We start from the raw sequence: 26614 nt of genomic DNA on the forward strand, positions 1-26614 counted from the left end.
TCCTAGGGTCTTGCTTATGGTGTTGATCATCGAATCATCACATCGCCTTCGTCCAAGTCACGTCTTGCACCCTATTGAACTACAAAACAATCACTTGCAAATTCATTAGTCCAATTTGGTTGTGTTGGTCATCAAACACCAAAATCCAAAGTAAATGGGCCTAGGGTCCATTTTCCTTATAGGGAACACAAACACCGTGATCGTGAAGCCCTAAGGCCCGAGGCATTACGAGCAAACAACATATTTATCAAGGGTAGAAAGCATTCAAGTAATGCTTACAAAGGTTCCAAGTACTAAAATAGAGTTCCAACAGGTGCGGATTATGTATATACATTGACTTAGGTAACAAAGAAACTAAAACGGCAGCATGATTCAGATGACAGCAAAAGGGTTGAGTGATCTTGCTTAATATTGCAAACATCTTCACGCTAACTCACATATTCGGATATTCCCAGATAGGTAGGCTTGACGGGACCTTCGGCTGTCTACTTTCACCTGTCCATGGTGTACATGCAAAGACAAAAATACTCTCAATTCTCAAAATTAGTACCCCTGTTGTGTCGCTGGAATGCCCCTCAAGATGACCTGCTGTCACACACAATTTTAAGGATAAAATAGGATGCAAAATCTTATATGCGCTCAGAGATCAGTCACACACATAAGCCAACAAATTATGAATAGTATCATCACAACTGTTTATTACATCATGAATATTAAGACAGTCTTCACATAGATATACCGGAAGTAATAATGAAAATCATCTGTTACCCATCCGGGATTTTTATCGAAATAATGAAAATAAACAAGCGTAAGTACATGTCATACTCAACAAGTGTAACAGGGGGTTCATGAGGCTCAAAAGGCTTGACACAGGTTTAACAGCATTCAGCTTTTAGTTGTCACAATTTTAGCATAAGAATAGCAACAAATTGTTTCAATTCTCAATGCAAAACACATGATCAATGTAAACATGAATAATGAATAGCATAAACAGGTAATTCTTAGTGTTCATCTATTCCATAAGGGTTCCAAGGCTGCTTGTGACCATGAGCACGGCTGATATACCGGTTTTACACTCTGCAAAGGTTGTACACTTTCACTGTGAGTCGTGATACCCATATGCCCGAGTTAATTACTCTCAAAACACTTCCAAGGTGAGCAGGCAGAGGTCATTATGAAGCCTTTCAAAGGTTCGTCTAACAAGTTAGGGCCATTAGATTCACTCGGCAAACAGATATGAGAACCCCCTTGTGGAATGCAAAATTCTAGCGCGGCTATACACATAAGAGTAGAGGTTGTCCTATACCCGATTCGGCGAGCCATTCTTACGCCAATAAAGGTAACCACTAACAAGCTAGAAAAGGTCCTCATACTGAGCTAAAGCTAGAGCCATGTAGCCCTCACAGCTGTACTGTAAGTCCCGGATGATCACTTACAGATATGTCCTTAGGGAGAGGAATCTATAGCATTTAGAAAGTAGCTAAATACTCTAGCCCCCTGTTTCCAAGTTGCTAAAAAGTCATATTTTAATGTTTATTGCATATACCATTAGTCAAGTTATAAGATCATGGTTTAATTGAGCACTAGCAAAGCTACCCAATGCATAACCCGTAGGTAACAAGGTAAAAGTTCAATTCTAGGGAATTCCTATCAAGGTCACACATGCAACATGAATTTAATGAATTAAAGTGAATAGGAAACAAGGATGATCCCATGCTATACTTGCCTTGAGCAAAGTACTCCTGCTGATCCTGCTCGTTAAAATAGTACCCTTGATCTCCCACGAATTGCTCACCGTCTATATTCGATAATCACAGCAACATACAAGCATCTAGGAGCAATCATGCATAGCAAACAAAAGCTATAGATTAGAACAGTACACCAACAGCATAAAATCAAGATGAAAAGTTTGGAAAATGAATCTACGTCTCACTACGAACACACAGACGTGAAGATCACAAAAATCAGAGCTAAAACGAAGAAGTTATGAATTAAACAAGATTTCCTATAGTAAAATAATAGATTAAATCTAACCTCGAATTTTAAAAGTTGAAAACCTACTAAACAGTAGTATAAACATGTAGATTACTTAATTACGAACCTAACGCAACTTGAACGGATCAAATCAGAGTTAAAATGGAGATTTTATGGCTAAAACAAGTTGAGTGGCAAAACTATAAATGGCTGAAAACGTATTTTCAATCTAACCGAACCAAAGTACGCTTTCAGAAAAAGAAAACGAAATCCGGAAACCCGCTTTGGACTGTGGGTTAAGTCCCAAATATTTGTAAGGGGCTTTTTGTAAATCTAACAGTGAAGGGGTAACTTTGATCTGGGGCCGTCGGATTAGAATTGGATGGCTGAGATTGGATCTGGCGGGTGGAAAAAAACATTGCCGGCCAGAACAGGACCGGCGGCGAGGTAACGGCGGTGGCGCCATGGAAGAGCTCGCCGGAGCTCTCGGTTTAGGGCCTACGGTGATTGGTTCGATGAACGAAAAACATTGGGAGAGAGCAGAGGGGGTGGGGATCTCACCCGAACCGAAAGAAGCGAGCGGGAAGCGATGAAGGCTGTGCGGTGCTCCGGTGAAATAGCAATGGCTCTCAAGCTTGCGGCGGCGCTAGGGTTGACCACCTCAGCTCGAGCAGAGGTGAATTCTTGCTGCGAGAAGGTATAGGGAGGCGGAGCGGGATTGGCCGGCTATTTATGAGGCGGAGATTTCTTGAGAGGCACGGCGTAGGGCGTAGCAGAACCGGACACGGCGGCGTCGGCGCGGTGTCCAAGCCGGCCACGAGCAGGAGAAAGGAGGGGCACCTGACGGCTAGGCCTAGCACGTCAATGGGTAGGAGGGAGATCACGCGCGGCGCGGGCATCTGGCTAGGTCGGGCGCTCGGCTGGCCCGCAGCGGGAAGAGAGAGGCGTGGGGCATAGCGCGACCTGGCTGGGCTGGGCAAAGGAAAGGCCTCGGCGCAGGAAGAGAAGGAGAACGGCAGCCTATGGAGAGGAAAGAGCGGGCCACGAGCGAGGCAGGCCGACTAGGCTGACGGGAGGACCAAAGTCGAGTGGGCCAAAAGCGGGCGAAAGGAAAAAGAAATCCTTTTCTATTTTCCAAACCAATTTGGAAGGCAAAATTCAAATCAAGTTGAAATTTGATTTCAAATCAAACCATTCAAAAATTAATATGCAATAGCATGAATGCACACACATGGTCGTTGACCTATATTTGATTTTAATTTAATAAAATTAATATTTTCCTAAATTCAAATGCCCACAAAAATGCATAATTAATCATTTTCTCCTATTTCAAAGTTATGCAAATTTTAGGGTGTTACAATTCTACCCCCCTTAAAACGAATCTCGTCCTCAATATTCGAACAATGCTTACTCAAATAACTACGGGTATGTTTTCCTACAATCCTCTTCTCTTTCCCAAGTAGCATCATCTTCTGTATACCGATTCCACTGAACCTTACACGTCTTTATAACTTGGCTCCTTGTAACTCTTTCTGCCATCTCCAAAATCCTTACCGGAAACTCCTCATATATGAGATCTTCCTTAACAGTAAGCTCTTCTAACGGTATTTGCTCCTTAGGTACACGCAAACACTTCTTTAGTTGAGACACATGGAACACATCATGTACACCTGACAAACTCTCAGGCAATTCCAACTGATAAGCTACTTCTCCACGTCTCTCTAAAATCTTGAAAGGCCCAATATACCTTAGTGCTAACTTCCCTTTCATGTTAAACCTTCTCACGCTTCTCATAGGTGACACCTTCAAATAAACATAATCACCTACATCGAAAACCAATTCTCTTCTCTTAGTGTCGGCATAACTCTTCTGTCGAGACTGAGCCACTCTCAAGTTATCTCTGATCATCCTTACTTGCTCTTCTGCGTCTCTTAAAACATCTAGTCTGAACACTTGAGTTTCTCCCATTTGATTCCAAAACAACAGGGTTCTACACTTTCATCCATACAAAGCTTCGAAAGGTGCCATATTGATACTCTTCTGATAATTGTTGTTATATGAGAACTCTGCATAAGGCAAACTCTTGTCCCAACTTGTACCATACTGCAATGCACAAGCTCTCAAGATATCCTCTAATATCTGATTAATTCTCTCAGTTTGCCCATCTATCTGAGGATGATATGTTGTACTAAAATTCAACTTTGTTCCCAATGAACTATGTACTTGCTGCCAAAAATGAGATGTAAATTGAGTACCTCGATCAGACACAATTTTCTTGGGGACTCCATGTAGACACACTATTCTCTCCATTTATAATTGGGCTAACCTCGGTCCATTATAAGTAGTCTTGACCGGTATAAAATGAGCAACTTTAGTTAACCGATCCACTATTACCCAGATTGAATCGTAACCTCTCTGAGTTCGTGGTAACCCAACTATAAAGTCCATACCAACTTCTTCCCACTTCCACTCAGGTATCTTCATTGGTTGTAGCAATCCTGCAGGTCTTTGATGTTCAGCTTTGACTCTCTAACACGTATCACACAAAGCAACATATTCAGCAATATCTGTTTAGTCCGTACCACCAATACTTCTCTTTCAGATTTAAATACATCTTAGTTCTCCTAGGATGAATAGAATAAGCAGACTCATGTGCCTCATTAAGAATTGCCTCTCGTATAGCCTTATCCTCAGGCACACATAGTCTTTTCCCAAACCACATAGTTCCATTGTCATCCATACGGAAACTTAGTGCCTTACCAATCACTATGTTTTCTGCTATCTCTTTCAACTTCGCATCCTGTAACTGACCCTTACGTATTTCTTGCTCCAATTTAGGCTCCAACACCAACTCCACTGCATTAGTGACAAAGCCCAAATTTAGTCACTCCAATTCAGCACACAACTCACTTGACATAGATGCCACTTGCACCTCATTGGCATAACTCTTCCTGCTAAGAGCATCAGCAACAACATTCACCTTTCCAAGATGATAGTGTACCTCTAGATCATAATCTTTGATCAACTCTAACCATCGACACTGTCACGTATTTAGTTCCATTTGAGTGAAAATGTACTTCAGACTCTTGTGATCAGTATAGATGTCACTCTTATGCCCGATAAGATAGTGCCTCCATATCTTCAAAGCATAAACCACTGCTGCTAACTCCAAGTCATGAGTAGGATAATTTAACTCATGCTTACTCAACTGTCGGGATGCATAGGCCACTACTCTGCCTTCTTGCATAAGAACACATCCAAGACCTTGACGAGATGCATCACAATAGATCGAAAAGCTCTTGTTCAAATCTGGTAAAACCAACACTGGAGCTGTAGTTAATCTCTTCTTTAATTCTTCAAAGTTAGCCTGGCACTTCTCGGACCACACAAACTTAGCATTTTTCTCCAACAAAGTTGTCATAGGCCTGGCAAGTTTAGACAAACCTTCTATGAACCTTCTGTAGTATCCAGCTAATCCCAAGAAACTTCGAATCTCTCCCACATCTATTGGTGGTTTCCAATTCAATACATCTTTCACCTTGCTTGGATCTACTGCTATTCCACCATTAGAAACAACATGGCCTAGGAAAGAAACTTCCTTCAACCAGAATTCACACTTGCTTCGCTTGGCATACAACTTGTGTTCTCTGAGCTTCTGCAAGACCAACCTTAGATGTTTAGCATGCTCTTCTTCCATTTTAGAGAATACCAATATATCATCGATGAATACCACCACAAACTTATCCAAAAACTCCATGAACACCTTATTCATCAAGTACATAAAGTAGTTAGGTGCATTGGTCAAACCAAAGGACATAACGGTGTACTCATACAAACCATACCTTGTAGTAAAAGTTGTCTTGGGTATGTCATTTGCACGAATCTTCAACTGATGATAACCAGAACGTAGATCAATATTAGAGAAAACACAAGCACCTCTCAACTGATCAAACAAATCATCAATTCTAGGCAATAGATACTTGTTCTTGATAGTAACCTCATTGAGTGACCGATAATCAACACACATCCTCTGAGTACCATCCTTCTTGTCAACAAATATAACCGGTGCTCCCCAAGGTGACGAACTAGGACAAATGAAACATTTCTCCTATAACTCCTTTATTTGTTTCTTAAGTTCTTCTAATTCATTAACCCCCATTCTATATGGACGCTTAGCTATAGGTGCAGTTTCAGGTAATAATTCAATAATAAACTCAATGTCACGGTCAGGTGGCATACGTGGCAAGTCATCGGGGAACACATCCAGAAATTCAACCACCACTGGGTCCTCCTTGTTGACGCTATCATCAAGCTGGTTCCCTGTGGCTGTCGGCTGTGCTTGTATTACAACATCAACACTGATTCTTTCCCCATTCGGTGCGGTCACAACAACTACCTTCTCCTTACACTGAATCACTGCTTGTTGTTGCTTCATCCAGTCCATACCTAGAATCACATCAATACCAGATGCTCTCAACACAATGGGGCTCACTTTAAACTCTACCCCCCTTAAGAATAGACTAGTCAGAAGACAACGATATGAAGCTTGCATACTTCCTCCCGGCGAGTTTACTAATATGGGATTTTGCATGGCACATAATGGTATGCTATGGTTTTTAACAAATGCTTGTGATATGAATGAATGCGAAGCTCCAGAATCAAAAAGAACAGTGGCAGGGGTCGAGTTGACATTGAACGTACCAAGCATGACTTTTGGTTCTGCAAGCGCCGTCTCCGTAGACACATGGTTCACCTTTCCTGTGTTGGGTGCTGGCTTCTGCGGTGTTCCCTTTTGATTACTATGCTGACCTTGGGGTGTTTGTTGATTCTGCTTCCTGGGGCAATGGTTAGCATAATGCCCAACTTCTCCACAATAATAGCATACATTGGGGGTACTAGGTGCACTGGTCTTCATGGGAGTGTTGGTGGATGTTCCCTGTCATGGTGTCTGCTGACCACTCTGTTGCTGGGGACGTGGATTACAATTCTGCTGCTGGTTCGGGTTGCGCTGAGGGTACTGACCACGATTCCACTGATTGAGTGATCCCTAGAACCTCTGCTAGAAACCTTGCTGAGGGTTGGTGCATGGACGAGTATTACTTCCAGAGGCCTGTCCCTGAAGCCTCCTCTTCTTGGACTCCATTTCTTTGCGCTTATTGTCAATAACAATAGCGTGATTCACCAGCGTCTAAAAATTGGGGTAGGTATTGTACATAAGCTGGAGTTGCAAACCATCATACAGACCCTTGAGAAAACAGCATTGCTTATCAGCATCATCAGCCACTTCATTTGAAGCATATCGTGACAATTGAGCAAACTTGTCACGATATTCAGCCACGGACATGGATCCCTGCTTCAGAGCTCTGAATTCCTCCTGCTTGAGCTCTATCAATCCCTCTGGTATGTGGTAAGATCTGAAATTCTCTCTAAACTCCTGCCAGGTGATAGGAGGAGCATTGGCGAGACGTCCATACTCGAATGACTCCCACCAGTCTTGAGCTTCTCCCTAGAGCTGTCCGGAAGCGTACAACACTTTCTGCTGATCATCGCACTACGCTATGTTGAGCTATTTTTCCACTGCACAAAGTCAATCATCTGCTTCTAATGGATCAGTGGCATGAGAGAACACCGGGGAATGGCCCTTCAAAAATTCACCACGCTTATCACGCGGTGCTCCACCAACCTGTTGGTTTTGCTAATTCTGCACCAGCGCTTGCATGAGCCATGTCTGCACTGCCAGAAGTTACTCAATTGTCGATGGTGGTGGTGGTGGTGGATGTGGGGGGACACCTCCACGACCTTGGCCTCTTCCTCTTCCAGACATCTGCCATTCAACACAAATATTCAAAATTTAGGAATTTCCAAGTTAGAATACATTCTGAAAATGTTCTGGACAAGTCTCAACATCAGCAGCTCGGTAAAACAGTCATATCTCGAGTTCTAGATATCCAAAAGAGGCGTACTTTATATGGTTGGAAAGTTAAGAAATTATCTACACCTTTTATTTAGACCACATTCCCAGATTCTGTCGTTAGGTTACTCAAAAAATAGGATACAATCGAAACTGTTTCCAGATTCCAGACTGCGCAGAAACTTTATCTTGAAGCAGCGATATCTCACAAACTAGATCAGATATGAGGGTGATTCCTGAGGCATTGGAAATATACTTAAGTCTAGTTATTTCCATAAAAATTTCATAATTTTTGGTCAAGTAAATTTTAATTGGCATGAAGATAAAGGCAGACTGCTCCAAAAATCAGATTCCGAGAGAACAAGATATACCAAACCCAACTATTTATTTATTGACCCAAACTTTAATATTCTTAACTATGGTACTTGCGGACATGCCCACAAAGTTCTAGCACTCATTACAAAGATCCAACTCACACATAAACATAATAACAAATCAACTAGGCACACCAATGTTCATACCTCACTAATAGACTCAACTTGACTCGTTCTACTATCGTTTTATTACATAAAAGGGACTCCAACATCCATGGGCGAGGTTTATGGGGAAGCTCCTCGTACATCTTTGGCAAGTTGAGGCACACCCTTTGCTCATCTATCACCTGTCGGTGCCTCTTAATGGTTTTCTGCAGTGCCTTCAACTGACCCTCCAGTCGGTGAATCTTTGCTACGGACTCATAGCCAAAGTGTACCATCACTTGGGTTGTTGGATCTGTGCCCTACGGGTCCATCATTGCCCATCCCAATTCCGGGTGTTGGTGAGGGAGGAATCGATATTGGTCATTCTTCATATCCTCGAATCGACGCCCACGGAGGCCTATGCAAGCTTCAGCGGCTGCATCTTCTATGCTGTCCTCCATGGTGGCACAGTCGGCATGATGCGCATAGTTTGAATCCAACTGATATGCGCCCTTCTGTTCGTCCTTGATGGAGATGCACACCCTGGTCTTCCAATAGGTGTCTTCTAGAGGGTGCGTATGTTCTTCGTAGACGTACTCCACAGCTACATCCCAGTCATCGTAGTAGGTCTGAAGCATGCTCATGAGTCGGTGGTGTGAAACGGAGGATTCACATCTTGGCTTATACCACACCTTTGTCGTCCACCCTAGGGAAGGGATTGGCTCATCCTCTTCAACGGCGTCTTCCTCATCATCACCGTCAGACAGTTGGATGACCTCGACTTCTTCGGGTTCCTCCTGGACTGGCTCAGGCGTAGGTACAGGTGTTGGTGAATCAAATTCTTGTTCCTAGGGTTCCTCCTCCTCAGGCTCCATGGACAAACCACGAGGCGAGTAGTAACCTCCGGTGCTGATGCGGGCAGTCTTACTGTCATGAGGCATCTACAGAATTAGATTTAGTTAGATTAGATTAGAAGCAATAATTTTCATAATAGAGTAGGGCAAAAGAAGCATAAAACTTTAGCAAATAACAAGGGTGAGATAGAAAGCAAGAAATGAGTGAAGCAAAAGAAGCTAAAATAACCATTGCTAACTAGGCTTGCGTACTACAGTCAACTTGGCTCTGATACCAATCTATCACACCCAATTTGAAGGATAAAATAGGATGCAAAATCTTATGTGCGCCTAGAGATCAGTCACACACATAAGCGGACAAATTTTGAATAGTATCATCACAAGTGTTTATTATATCACGAATATTAAGACAAAGTCTTCACATAGATATAGCGGAAGTAATAAAAGATCTCTCGCGGAAGCTCCATTTCATAGGGATGTCGACTGATTGACCAGTCTAGAAGTCCTCAGGAAAATCATCATACCCATAGCCATCTGTTAGCCATCCGGGATTTTTATCCAAATAATGAAAATAAACAAGCGTAAGTACATGTCATACTCAACAAGTGTAACAGGGGGTTCATGAGGCTCAAAAAGCTTGACACAGGTTTAACAGCATTTAGCTTTTAGTTGTCACAATTTTAGCATAAGAATAGCAACAAATTGTTTCAATTCCCAATGCAAAACACATGATCAATGTAAACATGAATAATGAATAGCATAAACAGGTAATTCTTAGTGTTCATCTATTCCATAAGGGTTCCAAGGCCACTCGTGACCGTGAGCACGGTTGATATACCAGTTTTACACTCTGCAGAGGTTGTACACTTTCACGGTGAGTCGTGATACCCATATGCCTGGGTTAATTACTCCCAAAACACTTCCAATGTGAGCAGGCAGGGGTCATTATGAAGCCTTTCAAAGATTCGTCTAACAAGTTAGGGCCATTAGATTCACTCGACAAACAGATATAGGAACCCCCCGTCGAATGGCACAATTTCATCGCGGCTATACACATAAGAGTAAAGGCTGTCCTATACCCAATTCGGTAAGCCATTCTTACGCAAATAAAGGTAACCACTAACAAGCTAGAAAAGGTCCTCATACTGAGCTAAAGCCAGAGCCATATGGCCCTCACAGCTGTACTGTAAGTCCTGGATGATCACTTATAGATAAGTCCTTAGGTAGAGGAATCTGGAGCATTTAGAAAGTAGCTAAATACTCCGGTCCCCTGTTTCCAAGTTGCTAAAAAGTCATATTTTAATGTTTATTGCATATACCATTAGTCAAGTTACAAGATCATGGTTTAATTGAACACTAGCAAAGCTACCCAATGCATAACCTGTAGGTAACAAGATAAAAGTTCAATTCTACGGAATTCCTATCCAGGTGACACATGCAACATGAATTTAATGAATTAAAGTGAATAGGAAACAAGGATGATCCCATGCTATACTTGCCTTGAGCAAAGTACTCCTGCTAATCCTGCTCGTCAAAATAGTACCCTTGATCTCTCACGAATTGCTCACCGTCTATATTCAATAATCACAGCAACATACAAGCATCCAGAAGCAATCAAGCATAGCAAACAAAAGCTATTGATTAGAACAGTACACCAACAGCATAAAATCAAAATGAAAAGTTTGGAAAACAAATCTACGTCTCACTACGAACACACAGACGCGAAGATCACAAAAATCGGAGCTAAAACGAAGAAGTTATGAATTAAACAATATTTCCTATAGTAAAATAATAGATTAAATCTAACCTCGAATTTTAAAAGTTGAAAACCTACTAAACAGTAGTATAAACATGTAGATTACTTAATTATGAACCTAACACAACTTGAACGGATCAAATAGGAGTTAAAACGGAGATTTTATGGCTAAAACAAGTTCAGTGGCAAAACTGTAAATAGCTAAAAACGTATTTTCAATCTAACTGAACCAAAGTATGCTTGCAGGAAAAGAAAACGAAATCCCAAAACCCGCTTTGGACTGCGGGTTAAGTCCCAAATATTTGCAAGGGGCTTTTTGTAAATCTAACACTGAAGGGGTAACTTTGATCTGGGACCGTCGTATTAGAATTGGATGGCTGAGATTGGATCTGGCGGGTGGAAAAAAAACATTGCCGGTCGGAACAGGATCGGCGGCGAGGTAACGGTGGCGGCACCATGGAAGAGCTCGCTGGAGCTCTCGGTTTAGGGCATACGGTGATCGGTTCGACGAACGAAAAACACTGGGAGAGAGCGGAGGGGATGAGGATCTCACCCAAACCGAAAGAAGCGAGCGGGAAGCGATGAAGGTTGTGCGGCGCTCCGGCGAAATAGCGATGGCTCTCAAGCTTGCGGCGGCGCTAGGGTTGACCGCCTCGGCTCGAGCAGGGGCGAATTCTTGCTGCGAGAAGGTATAGGGAGGCGGAGCGGGATTGGCCGGCTATTTATGAGGCGGAGATTTCTTAAGAGGCACGGCGCAGGGCGTAGCAGAGCCGGACATGGTGGCGTCGGCGTGGTGTCTGAGCCGGCCACGACCGGGGGGGAGGAGGGGCACCTGACGGCCTAGCCCGGCATGTCAGTGGGTAGAAGGGAGATCACGCGCGGCGCGGGCGTCTGGCTGGGCCGGGCGCTCTGCTGGGCCGCAGCGGGAAGAGAGAGGCACGGGGCGCAGCGCGACCTGGCTGGGCCGGGCGAAGGAAAGGCCTCGGCGAGGGAAGAGAAGGAGAACGGCGGCCTATGGAGCAAAGCCGAGTGGGCCAAAAGCGGGGGAAGGGAAAAAGAAATCATTTTCTATTTTCCAAACCAATTTTAAAGGCAAAATTCAAATCAAGTTGAAATTTGATTTCAAATCAAACCATTCAAAAATTAATATGCAACAGCACGAATGCACATACATGGTCGTTGACCTATATTTGATTCTAATTTAATAAAATTATTATTTTCCTAAATTCAAATGCCCACAAAAATGCATAATTAATCATTTTCTCCTATTTCAAAGTTATGCAAATTTTGGGGTGTTACACCATGTGCAGATATCAGAAAGAACACATCTTTCCGAAGGCCCTTGGAAGTTGGAACCGATGATTCCAGGAAATTCAGACTGAACATGTTGTGAACTTATCTAGAATATATCAGCATGCTGGTTAACTGTTCATATGTCAGCATGCATGTATAGCTACAAAAAGAAAAAAAGACAGTAGTCCAGCACACAAAACAATTTCATTTTACTTTAAGGATTCCATCAAATCCTAAAAGAATCCTAAAAGGGCATAAATTCAAACACTTTACCAGTTTGCAGTACCTATAAAATGAGCTGGTTCTTTAGACTCGGTAACAAGTGACATACCTTTTCTGAACTGAAGATCTCAAAGTGATATTAAACGGCTTGTTTGTCAAAAGCAAACTTTAAACCAGTTTCCAAATATAACCCAGGAGAGCTCCAGATCTATTAACATATAACCATTACTCATGGAAAATATATATGGAAAAAATAAATCAAGCCGAAGTGTGACCGATGTACTTAATTAGATAGCCAATTCATAAATACTTACAAATCGGTGACATTGAGGTCCTTAATTAATTTCCAAAGCATTGTATCAAAATTAGATATGTCAGCTAGCTTAACTGCAATTGAGACACATTAATGTCAGCCATTTGCTCTAAATAGAGAAGAATCAGATAAGGGCATGAGAGTTCCTAAAATAACGAACAAGTAAAACTGGGACAGGAAAACTGATTCCTCAAACAGCTAGCAATTAATCATCCATATAGTCAGAGACTTTGTTCCCAAGCATGCAAGAGCCCAGTCCAACCAACCATACCAATTCACACCAATGAGCTAAATTTAGTGATGGATTTGGGTAACAATCAACTCAATGAAAAACATATACAAGAGACTGACACATAGGATTTGATATTTCCATACAAAAACAGTAGGGTTAGATGATAGAGATGAAGCAAACAGCTAGAATACAAAATCAGTGTAAACTTGGTAACCTGTTTGTCAATCTATGGCGTTTTTTTTTCTTCCTACCCTACCCAATCCCAGATAGGATATACTGAGGTGCTTAGCTGCTTTCTTAGCTGCTTTAGATAATCTTTTTATTACCTGTTTAAAAAAAAAACAAATCAAGGCCCACTTGGAATTTAAATGGATTTGTTTACTCCAACAGTCCAACATGGACCACTACGGAGGCTGGATGAAATCAGAAAGTAAAATAGTAGCATTATATAAATTATAAATCGAAAAGTATAGAAGACCATGAAATAACATTTACGCTCACCATATTGATCCATGTGAGTTGACCATTATTCTAGACCACCATTAGTTGTAGAACATGAACGCTAGACAAACTTCTTAATAGAAATAAATTGGTAGCTCTTATTTATAATAAATATAATATTCTAAGGTCACCATTAGGCTAGAGAAAATGTGAACATGATTTGAGAAGGTCACCGTCGTACCACTTTTACCCCTACACCCAGTGGACTACACACAACACACAACACACAACAAACCTATAAACCTACAACTGTGTCGCTGACTAAAATCTTCCTCCGCCCATTCCTCGCCCTCGGACACTTCCCCTGCCTTGGCCCCGGCGTCGAAAATCTCTTCTACCACCACCTGCTTTATCTGGGCCTCTGAAGGCGAACATGCTCATCCATAACGTTCAGCATCTGAACTCTCCGCCCCACCACTGAAAACATCTGCCCCACCATGAAAAACATTATATTGACACTGAATTCAACATTCTGGCATTGGTGTTGTAAAATAATCTGGAAAGTTATGCATCACCACAACAGAGAATCAGACTAACATGCATATCTAGGTGTTCCTGCAGTTGCCTTGCCAACTCCTCATCTCGGAACCAGTGGCTTTCCTCTTCTCCCATTCATCAAGGGTACCTGAGCATCTTCTTCCTTAACTTTGCCCTTGACCAATTATAACGAGTAAATTGATATGAAAGGTAAGGTTTTGGAGGGTCACCTATATATCTTGAGCAATTTGTTTTGATTTACCTTGCTTTCAATAGTGTCTTTGTTCACATTGTTCAAATCCTCATTCATTTGTTTGCCGTCATAGTTAACTGGCACATGGTCATGAGCAACTGCCAACTTCCTAGCTTTATGAAAGGAAGATAGATCCAATCCGCCCCCACTAAATTCACCAGAGAAAAAGGGATTAAGTTCACTGTATTTGAAGCCTATATAAGTTTCGCTATTTCAAAAGAGAACAGAAAAGCATGGTTCGTTATTTCAGAACAGGACAGAAAAGCATGGAAGAAAAGCATGGTTCGCCATTTCAGAACAGGGACGTTTCCGTCTTGTGGCCGCACGCCATAGTGGACGCACCCGCTTGGCGGGAGGAAGTCGGAGGGACAGGATCCGGCTGTAAGAGAGGCGGGACGAGTTCCCAAGCAGGCAACTTTCGATGCAGGCGGCGAGCACGACGTACGGCATGGCTCGGATCTTACAACGCAGACTTTAAGGGGCATTTCATTGAAGGGCTTACCTGCACGGAAATAGTGACTGTGAGTTGAGCACACTGGCGCATGAGGAACGGGGGAGGGACGGCTTGGCGGTGTGCGCTCGCCATGGTTGCAGCCGCAACCGGAGCCCTATAGATCAGCCATGGCCGCCGCCGCCATTCATGGACTTGTGGCCCTGGTCTCCGGAATGCATAAGAGGGAGAGGGAGCCAGAAGATGATCACGTACGCGAATGTGGTGACGCGTCGAGAGGGCAGCCACGGCATCGATCCGGCTGATGATGGAGTCGATCCGACCACCTCAACACTAATCCAGTTGGGGGAGATGAAGGGGCGGCGCGTCCACGCGAGGGCAGCCACGGCGTTGATCCGGAAGACGGCGTCGATCTAGCCGCCCCATGCAGATCCAGCCGACGGAGGCGGCCACGACGCCGATCCAGGAGACGGCGTTGATTTAACAGAGGGAGACGGAGCGTGCGGCGGCGGCGCGCGGTGGATGCGTAGCGGTGCAGATGAATCACGGGAGCTATCCTTCATTTTCAAATCACGGGAGCGAGGTTTGAGGCTGAATCAGAGCAGCGGTTTCGTTTTAGCTCTTTCCTTTTAAATATCGTAAGGGACCACCACGCGTCGGAGCGAGGATACGAGAACACAGCAGGCAGGACGATGGACCACGTTGGAATGTAAGCACCAAAAAATATCAACGCTTTATTCTTTTTAGTTTTAGGATGTAGTGTGTATATATATATATATATATATATATATATATATATATATATATATATATATATATATATATATATGTGTGTGTGTATATATATGTGTGTGTGTGTGTTTGTTTGTTTGTTAGGCGCTCTGATCTATTTATATACGTTAGGAATGGTTTTATACTACCTCTTACTTGAAATGATCAATGGTGGACGATAAATACAGTATGTATGCACGCTTGACGCCTCAGCTAGGCCAACAAATTTATTTTCTTTATCTAAAGCAGGTCAGATGGAGCTTAATTATGTTTACGTTTGATCAACTACTAGACAGTAGACACTCTCCAACTATCAGTACGGGACCCACAGGATACCCCGCAAGGAAGGAAGAAGACCTAGTCTAATTAGGATTCTTCTCCTATAATCTTAGTAGTAGTATTACTCTGTAATCCTACTAGGAACTCTCATTGTAAACCGACTAGGATTCTGTCCTCCTGACTATATAAAGGAGGGCAGGGCACCTTGGATCGAGAGTTCAACAGAGCAATTGTACGACACAACACTTTACAATCAATTCAACGCAAAGGCTAACACCGACTGGACGTAGGGTTATTACTCGATCTATGATCGAGGGCCCGAACCAGGATAAATCGGCTGTCTCTTGCGTTAACCATCGAGTTCTGCATACGCTGAAGCCCGAACATACTGCCCCGAGTACCCTCGTGGCAGGCTATCGATGGTCAAACATCGACAGCTGGCGCGCCAGGTAGGGGCTTTCGACGACTTTGCATCCGAGAGCTTGATGGACCTCGATAACATGATCTTCTCAAAGGGGTCAACCTTCATCTTCGGTTCATGGATCTGCAAGGCAGGCGACGATGGCAAGCTCCAAGGCCGTCTCCTTGAAGATCCAGATCATCATCAGGACCATCCTATTTCGACGATAACGACAGATCAGCTTGCCGGAAGATTCACACAGCTCAATCCGACTCAGTTCTCGCAAGTTCATGCATCCGACTCAAACTCAAGTTCCGCTTCCGAAACGAAGCCTTATCCGAGTTCTTTCGGAAAACCAAGTTCTTTTCTGACAAAGCTCCGGGACATGACGTCAACCTATCAAGAATACTACTCGGAATACACCGAGAATACTTCAAAGAAGTCAGGTCTTTTTCCGTTCGGACTCCACAACATGGCAACATCCTATCAGGCATGGCACGAAGGATCCACTTATCCCATGCTTAGAATGCCACTAAAGGGAGCCCAGGAAGGTCTCGTTTTAACCATAACATCTCAAGACTGCATCATTCACTGGCCAGAAACGGTTCCTAAGGATGATGACGCCCAACTAGTCAATGATATGACAACAACAATTCTACCCTACCAAGAAGGAGATTCCATCTATGACTTTGAGACCTCTACTGAAGTCATCAACAGCTCTGCCACTACGGAAATCAACGACGATGATAGAACAACTCACGCTAGAGAAGTACTCATGATTCGTCGTCCTCGACCACCATTGATCCCCCCAGAAGCACCCGACGTAAGATCTTCAGATGAATCCGAGTCCAATATATCACCATTTATCCAGGGATACGATGGTGAGACTGAGAGCCAGAGGCAAGCAAGAGAAAGAAAGAACAAATTGAAACAAGGACGACAACGCCGTGCGAAACAGCGGAAAGACACATGGATCAAATATGAATCAGACCTAGCCGAGTACAATAGAAGAAAATCAGAACGAGAAATCAAAGAAGGACGAGCAGCAAATACTCCCTACGATAAGATCCGGGAAGCACTAGAAGAACTCAGGGCGACCTCACATCCCAATGAGAAACAAGAACAGCTCCAAGATTTCCTCCGATCAACAGTCTTTAAAACGAACGATGGAAAGGCAACATCTCATGAACAGGAAGATCAAAATCAAAGGAAGTATGCTTTCGATAGACTAGGACCGAGTGGAAGTCACAACGGAGGAAGCCAAAGAAATCACAGTCAAAATAACCGAGTCGAGCAACCAAGAAAGGACAGAAGCAGAGCACCTACTCGGACGGCCACACAAAACTACTCTTACCAAGATGACAGTTGGCAAAAAGGGGGCGCAGAATCAGAATATACAGAAGCCAGAACACACGATAGATTTCCCTGTTTTGCAAATAGACTCGCATTGATTCGACTACCTCACAAGTTCAAGTCATCCAACCACTCCAAATACGACGGCAAGACCAAACCAAAGCAATGGCTTAGGATTTACTCACAATCGATTGAATTAGCCAGAGGAGATGATGACATCAAAACCTTGTTCTTCCCCATGGCCCTAGAAACCATGCCGCTTCAATGGTTTGACAAATTAAATCCCGGATCAATCAGAAATTGGGAAGACTTACAAAGAGCTTTCTGTGAAAATTTTGCGGGAATTATTACACATCCAATCACCCACGCGGAATTAAAAGGACTCAAGCAGAAAGGAGGTGAAAGTCTCAAAAATTACTATCGACGATTTGGCGAACTACGAGCTCAAGTACATGACATCACACAACGAGAAGTAATCGAAGCTTTCTCTCACGGAATCGTGGCTAGGTGGCAATTCCAAGACTTCTGCAAAGAAAACCCAAGAAATAACGAAGAATTCAGAAGAACAGTAGAAAAGATGATTACTGCAGAAGAAAAAACGAAAGAAAGATTCCCAGAAAGGAACAACAGAGACAACCCGGACAGGCAAAATCCTCGAAACAACAGACATCAGGAGAGAAAGCGAGGTCCAGACAACACGGTGGCAATGGCTGACAAATCAAAGAAATTTACCAAGCCCAGAAGATATGACGACATCGAGAACATGCGTTGCCCTTTGCACCCCAACAGGAGGCACACCATCGGAAATTGCTACACCTTCAACGAAAGGTACACTAGAAAAGATAGCAAGGCAAACAATAAAGAAGACAATCAGAAAAAAGAAGGAGACAACCATGATGACAAGGGATTCCAAAAATCTAGAGGGACAGTAGCAGTAATCTTTGCCGGAATTCTAGACTCCAGAAGCAAACATCAAGAAAAGCTCGCGCTACGAACAATTATGGCCGCAGAACCCGCTACACCAAGGTATCTCAACTGGTCAGAATACCCAATCCAATTCTCAAGAGAAGACCAGTGGACCAGCGTAGGAAACACAGGCCATTACCCATTGGTTCTAGATCCAACCATTGCCGGCATGACGGTCACAAAAGTACTAATTGACGGAGGAGCAGGACTCAACATCATCTTTTCAGAAACTCTAAGGAAGATGGGACTATAACTCGCCGGGATGATCACACCAACAAGCACACCTTTTTATGGCATAGTACCCGGCAAGGCAGCAATGCCACTTGGACAAATCACTATACCAGTTACCTTTGGGACTCCCTCGAACTACCGCACAGAGTTCATCAAATTTGAAGTCGCAGATTTCGATTCCTCATATCATGCAATTCTTGGGCACCCGGCACTAGCAAAATTCATGGCAATACCGCATTATCCATACCTGTTGCTCAAGATGCCAGGGCCTAACGGGGTTCTTTCTCTTCGGAGCGACTTAAAGCGCGCATTTGACTATGACGTATAGGCGATCCAAATTGCAGCAAAGGCACAGGCAAACGATGGAAGAAAAGAAATAGCCACTATCGCCGTAGAAACAAGCCAAGAAGAACTAGAGATACCGGCTAAGAGACCAAGCATCCTAGCACCACCAAAAGAAGCCAATGTGAAGCAAATCGACCTAGGCACCGGTGATCCCACAAAAATAGCAACCATCAGTGCCCACCTATCGGCAAAATAGGAACTCGCGCTCACCAACTTTCTTTGGGACAACAAGGATATCTTCGCTTGGAAGCCGGCCGACATGCCAGGGGTCCCAAGAGAGTTGGCTGAGCACGGAATTGATATCAATGAAGGCTCCAAGCCTGTAAAGCAACGACTACGACAATTCTCTCCCGACAAGAAGGCAGCAATTAAAAAGGAAATTACAAAACTAATGGTAGCTGGATTCATTAGGGAAATTCTCCATCCGGATTGGCTAGCAAACCCAGTTCTGGTACAGAAAAAGAACACAGACGAGTGGCGCATGTGTGTTGACTACACAGATCTCAACAAACACTGCCCAAAAGATCCGTTCAGGCTACCACGCATTGATCAGATAGTTGATTCAACAGCAGGATCTGCCCTATTATCTTTTCTTGATTGCTATTCCGGGTATCACCAGATCGCATTAAAAGAACAGGACTAAAGCAAGACATCTTTCATCACTTCGTTCGGCGCCTACTGCTATAGGACAATGTCATTTGGACTTAAGAATACTGGAGCCACTTACCAAAGAGCCATCCAAACATGCCTCGGTGATCAGATCGGCGAAAACGTAGAAGCATACGTGGACGACGTGGTTGTAAAAACAAAGAACCCGGATACATTGATTGAAGACTTAAAACAAACCTTCGAGAATCTAAAGAGGTGGAGGTGAAAATTAAACCCAAACAAGTGTGTATTTGGAGTTCCCTCAGGACAACTACTCGGATTCTTGGTCAGTCATCGCGGAATCGAAGCAAGCACCAAGCAAATTCGAGCAATAACAGAGATGGGCCCTCCTCGAAACATCAAAGAAGTACAAAAACTAACAGGCTGCATGGCGGCACTCAACCGTTTCATATCAAGACTCGGTGAAAAAGGGTTGCCTTTCTTTAAACTACTAAAGAAGACAGACAAGTTTGAGTGGACGAAAGAAGCCAATGAAGCTTTCAAGAAACTTAAGGCATACCTCACCTCCTCACCAGTCCTCACACCTCCAAAGAAAGACGAAGAAATGATGCTATACATTGCAGCAACTACTAATATAGTCAGCACGGCAATAGTAGTGGAAAGAGAAGAAGAAGAGCACGTGTATAAAGTACAATACCCAGTATACTATATCAGCAAAGTGCTATCAGAATCAAAAATCCGGTATCCGCATGTGCAAAAACTACTCTACGCCTTACTGATCACTTCACGCAAGCTTCGTCACTATTTTGAAAGCCACAAGATTACCGTGGTGACAGATTTCCCACTAGGAGACATCTTACGCAACAAAGATGCAATAGGACGCATATCCAAGTGGGCGGTTGAACTCTGTGCTCTCAACGTTGATTTCACCCTGCGGAAAGCAATTAAATCTCAAGCCCTTGCTGATTTTGTTGCCGAATGGACAGAAATTCAATAACCCATATCAAGCGCCATCCTTGATCATTGGAAGATGTACTTTGATGGATCACTTAAGCTAGGCGGAGCGGGTGCAGGCGTCCTCCTAATTTCTCTAGATGGAAGACAACTAAAGTATGTCCTTCAGATATTATGTCAAGCCACCAACAACGAAGTAGAATATGAAGCTCTCATACACGGGCTAAGAGTGGCTATTACACTCAGAATCAAGCGACTACTCATATACGGCGATTCGGCAGTAGTAATCAACCAAGTCAATAAAGATTGGGATTGCACCAAAGAAAACATGGGTGCTTACTGTGCTGAAATCTGAAAACTCGAAAAACACTTCCAAGGACTAGAAATTCTACATGTCCTGCGGGATTCCAACATTGCAGCAGATGTTCTTGCCAAGCTTGGATCCGACAGAGCAGAGGTCCCACCCGGCGTATTCATAGAGGAGTTATCAGCTCCTTCTATCAAACAACCCAGTGAGACAACCACAGAACTCACAGCCAAAGGCAACCGGATTCTGGTGATCAACACATCATGGACACAGGTTTTTATTGATTACATCAAAGAGAATAAGTTGCCAGTAGAAAAATAGCAAGCCAAACAAGTCATCCGCAGAAGCAAGAATTACATCCTAGTAGGAGACAAGCTATACAGAAGAGCCGCATCATCAGGAGTACTCCTAAAATGCGTCTCGTTTGAAGAAAGCAAACAAATCCTAGACGAAATACACTCAGGCTGCTGCGAAAATCACGCCACTTCAAGAACACTAGTTGGCAAAGCATTCCGCACTAGTTTCTACTGGCCAACCGCTTTGAAAGACATAGAAGAACTCATCAAAAGATGCAAAAGTTGTCAGATGTTCGCAAGACAAGCTCATGTGCCAGCCCACAACCTCATATGCATTCCACCCGCTTGGCCTTTCTCCTGCTGGGGGCTGGATCAAGTGGGACCTCTCAAGAAAGCAAAGGGCGGTTTCAAGTACATCTTTGTAGCAATCAACAAGTTCACCAAGTGGATCGAATACAAACCACTCGCAAAATACAGCGCAGCCAAAGCGGTCGAGTTCATCCAAGATATTATGCACCGCTTCGGCATGCCCAATCGAATCATCACAGATTTGGGTTCTCCCTTCACAGCTATAGAATTCAAAAGTTGGGCACAGGATTGTGGCTTCAGTATAGATTACGCATCAGTCGCACATCCAGAAGCCAACGGACAAGTAGAAAGGGCTAATGGACTCATACTAGCCGGATTAAAACCAAGATTGTATGAAGAACTAGTAGACTATGGGTCAAAATGGATCAAAGAATTACCCAAAGTTGTATGGGGACTACGGACTCAAATAAGCAGAGCCACCGGATACTCACCTTTCTTCCTGGTATACGGATCAGAAGCCGTACTACCTGCAGACCTGATCTGGATGTCACCAAGGATAGAACAATACGACGAAGGAGAAGCAGAACACACCTGAAGATTAGAACTCGACAGCATAGAAGAAGTCAGAGTAAACGCTACCCTACAATCAGCGAAATACCTCTAAGGACTAAGATGCCACTACAACAAGAATACACAGTCTTGATCGTTACAAATCGGAGACCTAGCACTAAGAAGGATACAAAAAACCGACGGACGCCACAAACTACTCAGTCCATGGGAAGGTCCTTTTATCGTCGCAAAAGTCATCGGACCAGGCACATACAAGCTCATAACTGAAGATGGAAAAGAAGTCAACAATACATGGCACATCAGTCAGCTACGAAGATTCTACGCATAAAAACAACTCAAGGGAGAATATGTATACAAGACACAAGAGATCAACGTTCATGATCAACAAAGATACCACAGTGTACCATTGTAACACATCAATATTCATGATCAATAAAGATGATTATTTCTCGACAAACATATATCTCATGGCTCTATCAGAGTTGTCTCTTAAATGCAAAATGGCTGAAAAGACGCCTGAGCATCCCGATCGAGAGCAAAATAGCTGAAAAGACGCTTGAGCCCACCGATGAGGGTAGCTAACAAGCTAACACCTGAAATAAAATGCAAAATGGCTTAAAAGACGCCTGAGCATCCCGGCCGAGAGCAAAATAGCTGAAAAGACGCTTGAGCCCGCTGATGAGGGTAGCTAACAAGCTAACACCCAAAATAAAATGCAAAATAGCTGAAAAGACGCCTGAGCATCCTGGCGGAGAGCAGCTGAAAAGATGCTTGAGCCCACCGATGAGGGTAGCTAACAAGCTAACACCCAAAATAAAATGCAAAATGGCTGAAAAGACGCCTAAGCATCCCGGCCAAGAGCAAAATAGTCGAAAAGACACTTGAGCCCGCCGATGAGGGTAGCTAACAAGCTAACACCCGAAATAAAATGCAAAATGACTAAAAATACGCCTGAGCATCCCGGCCGAGAGCAAAATAGTTGAAAAGACACTTGAGCCCGCCGATGAGGGTAGCTAACAAGCTAGAACCCGAAATAAAATCAAAACGACTGAAACTAAGCCTGGACATAGACCAGAGCAATATCAAAAGCAAGACCCTCTAGCTACTTGTACAAAATAGCAAGAGGCTTGGGGGCTACACTGGAGATACCCAAGAACACAAAGATCTACATATAACGAGTTGTTTACAACTCGACGGATCAAGAAAGGTCGTCAACACAAAGATCTACATATAACGAGTTGTTTACAGGGCACAAGAGAAGGCCAGACAAGCACTCGACAGATCAAGAAAGGTCATCAACATGAGTTGTTTACTTAAACAGAAAAGTACTCGACAAATCGTCCGAGGAATAGGCAGGGCATTCAGGCAAAGAAGACATCAACAAAAAGACCTTCATTCAAAAAAGAAGTATAATGTCATATTACAAGGCACGGGCATAAAAGTCAAATACATCAAGCCTCATCATCAGGAGAAGGGAGAACGATATTAAGATTATCTACTATCCTACTAGCTAAGTCTTCAACTTCAGGCTCCATCCTCTCAACAGCATCGATGTATTCTTGACTATTAGTTTCCTCTGCTATCTTGGACAAAGGAGCCGCTGGAGCAAGAACCCGGACTTGGGCCAGAACATTCTTGGTACACAGTTGAGCGCACCTCTTCACAAACTGCCAACAAGTCAGAATTCGAGGAATCAACTAAGCCCAAGATTGCCCGTCATCTGCTGGCGTTCGAAGAACGTCGGCTACTGAACGAAAGGATTTCCATAAAGCCTTCTAGTTCTCAGTAGCCGTCACCAACCTACCAGACAAGTCTTCAATGGTTTTCTGAGCCTGCACAAGATCTCTATCAGCTCCATGCCTAATCAACTTAGCAAGCACAAGTTCCTCTTCAGCATGAGTAATTACCTCCTCAGCCTTGTTATGACTTGTACGAACAAGAGTCTTCATTTCTTCAACGCCCTCCGAGAGTTTTATTTCTCAACCCGAAGAGCTAGACGAAGCAGCAGACAACAAGTCAGCAGAAAGGAAAGTTTGAATACAAAAAGAAACAAAAATAACCCTCAATACTGTTGCACTCCTTCTTCACGGACTCCAAGTCCTTCACGGCCTCCGAGTTCTTTCGAGCCTCCTGAAGAGCGGCATCCCTCTGCTTCTAGATTTCAATAGCCCGGGCATGAAGAGATTTTTCTTCATCCTATTGCGTTTGATGCTCAGCCTCCAGCTCGGCCCGGAGGAGATCAAGATCAGCTTTCAGGGTGCTCACTTCTGAAGACAACTTTTTCTCATTTTCGGACGAGAAGAAGCCGGTATGATCATGAGAGAAGGACTGAGCAAAAAGATAACAAAGAAAAACAAAGAAAAAGGACCAAAGAAAAGCGAACATCCAAAGAAGGAACGATGAAAAAGCTTACCTAGAGCTTTTCTCCAAAAGAAGTTGCAAGGGACGACAAGTTTCCCCAGGCAGCAGTTAATTCCGATAGCCGATAAGTGGCATCGAACTGCTGCACCACATCATCGGCAAAAGGAGGACTACCGGAGGCAAGAGAAGGAGAAGGAGAGGCTGGCCGAGGCGAAGAAGGAACGACCAGAGAGACCTCCCGGGAAGCCGAGGCCAATCCCTCAGAAGGACCCGACGCAATGGCCACGGTCACCTCCGGGGCGGCCAAGTCTGCAGCGGCACCATCGCCAGAAAGCTTCGTAGCCCCTACAGCCACTTCACCAACAGTACGCTGCGAGTCCTGAGGCTCGGTACTCGGTGGCACGATGGAGGGCTAAGAAGAAGTCGACAAAGAAGCGGGAGAAGACGAAGGACTGAAAATTGATAAAAGAAATCGCCGATGAGAACCAACAAAAAGGAGAACAGAAGCAAAAAGATGAAGCTAGAATCTACTCACCCAGCCACCTTCTTCCTCGCAAAGCCAAAAGAAGACCTCGCAGGGGAACCACGGTGGCAAAAACGTCCCCGCCACTTGGCGACAGGAGCGGTATAGCTGGTACCGGAGCCCCAGAAGAAGCCAGGGCTGGAGCTACGGAAAAACTCAGCACCAGAGGTGCGGAAGAGCTCAGTACTAAGGCTACCAAAGAACTCAACACCGGAGCTTCAGAAGAAGCTAGCGCGGGAGCCTCAGAAGAACTCGTACCCGACGTCCGGTTACTTCAAAAAGATCAAGACTAAAAGTCAAGATAAAGAAGAGAAATTCAATGGAAGGGGAATATGAAAACAACTCACCGCCGCATGATGAGGGGTACTTCATCATCCTCTTCCCCCTCGGTCTCAACCAAGGCCACCAGAGCACCCGCTGAAAAAAGAATAAAAGTACTCGGTTCAAGATAAAAACAAGAAAACAAAGGGACAGAGAGTATTAAATATGCTCACCTAAGAGCATGCTAGCTACAACTGGAGTACCTGGAAGAGTACTTGGCTTGCGAGACTTCTTGGAAGTAGGCAGGCCAGATGAAGACCCATCTGTTCGCCCCCTCTTCGGGACACTACGAGGACCACGGGGGACTAGACGAGGAACATATTTTTCATATACATCAACAAATCCGAAAGAAACTCCAGGAAGCGTTGTGGAGATTGGGAACTTACTAGTTGCGGAAGCTCCAACAAGTTTCTCCCCAGTTTTCGCCACGGCAGGGAGAGCATCAAGAGGGATCGGGTCAACAAAGTTGCGCCCAAACTCCTACGAAAAAGAATAAAACAACAAGACAGGGAAAAGTTAAACAAAAATGGATATAGTAAGAATACATAAAGTACCCAAACAAAGAGATAAACAACTTACAGCTGGAGGCGGGTTGTTGGCAGAGAACTCAGAGACAGTAAGCGGGACAACGCTTGCTCCTTTCAGCATCTTCTGGAGACGCTCGAGTACCTCCTCATTGGTCAGCTCAAGAGCTAGGACCATGCGTGAAGGATCCTCAGCCCCAGAGTACTCGAAGCCAAGGTGCTCTCGCTCCTTCAAAGGCTAAACTCGACGATGAAGAAAACTCGAGACAATACCGAAACCGGTTAAACCCTGTTGTTTCAATATACTAATCCTATCAAGGAATGGCTGGATTGCCTGGACCTCAGCGGGCGACACCGGGTTCTTATCCCATCAGTCATTAACCATGGGACCAGATCCAGAGTGGATAGCAAGGGAAGGGATCAGATTGGCGGCATAAAACCAGTCGGCACGCCAATCTCTTATAGAATCAACCAGGTCATAGTCAAAGAACTTGCTCTTAAGACCCTGGCGAAATTGAATCCCACAACCACCAAGAACACTGGTTTCTTCACGGCGGGGTTGGGGTTTCAGGCGAAAGAAGTAATAAAACAGAGAAAGAGAAGGGGGAATTCCAAGGAAAGCTTCACAAAGATGAACAAAGACAGAAAGGTGAAGAACTGCATTAGGAGCAAGATGGTTCAAGCAAATCCCAAAATAGCTGAGAAATTGATGAAGAAAAGCAGAAGCGGGAAGGCAAAGTCCAGCGTGAATGAAAGAGGCAAAAAGAACGATCTCACCAGGACTTGGAGCAGGGACCCGA

The 26614-nt window shown here is 44.0% G+C and overlaps 1 long non-coding RNA gene across 1 annotated transcript; it reads right to left on the reverse strand.

Annotated features, from left to right (window-relative positions):
- Positions 1 to 13434: 13434 nt before the first annotated feature.
- LOC136544758 (uncharacterized) lies at positions 13435 to 15277 on the reverse strand. Its single transcript, XR_010780825.1, has 4 exons — positions 14951 to 15277; positions 14254 to 14746; positions 14052 to 14166; positions 13435 to 13941 (listed from the first exon to the last, which is right to left on the reverse strand). It is a non-coding gene; the product is annotated as an uncharacterized lncRNA (long non-coding RNA).
- Positions 15278 to 26614: the final 11337 nt, after the last annotated feature.

Source organism: Miscanthus floridulus, chromosome 3, assembly GCF_019320115.1.
Source record: "Miscanthus floridulus cultivar M001 chromosome 3, ASM1932011v1, whole genome shotgun sequence".
In the NCBI taxonomy this organism is placed as follows: Eukaryota; Viridiplantae; Streptophyta; class Magnoliopsida; order Poales; family Poaceae; genus Miscanthus; species Miscanthus floridulus.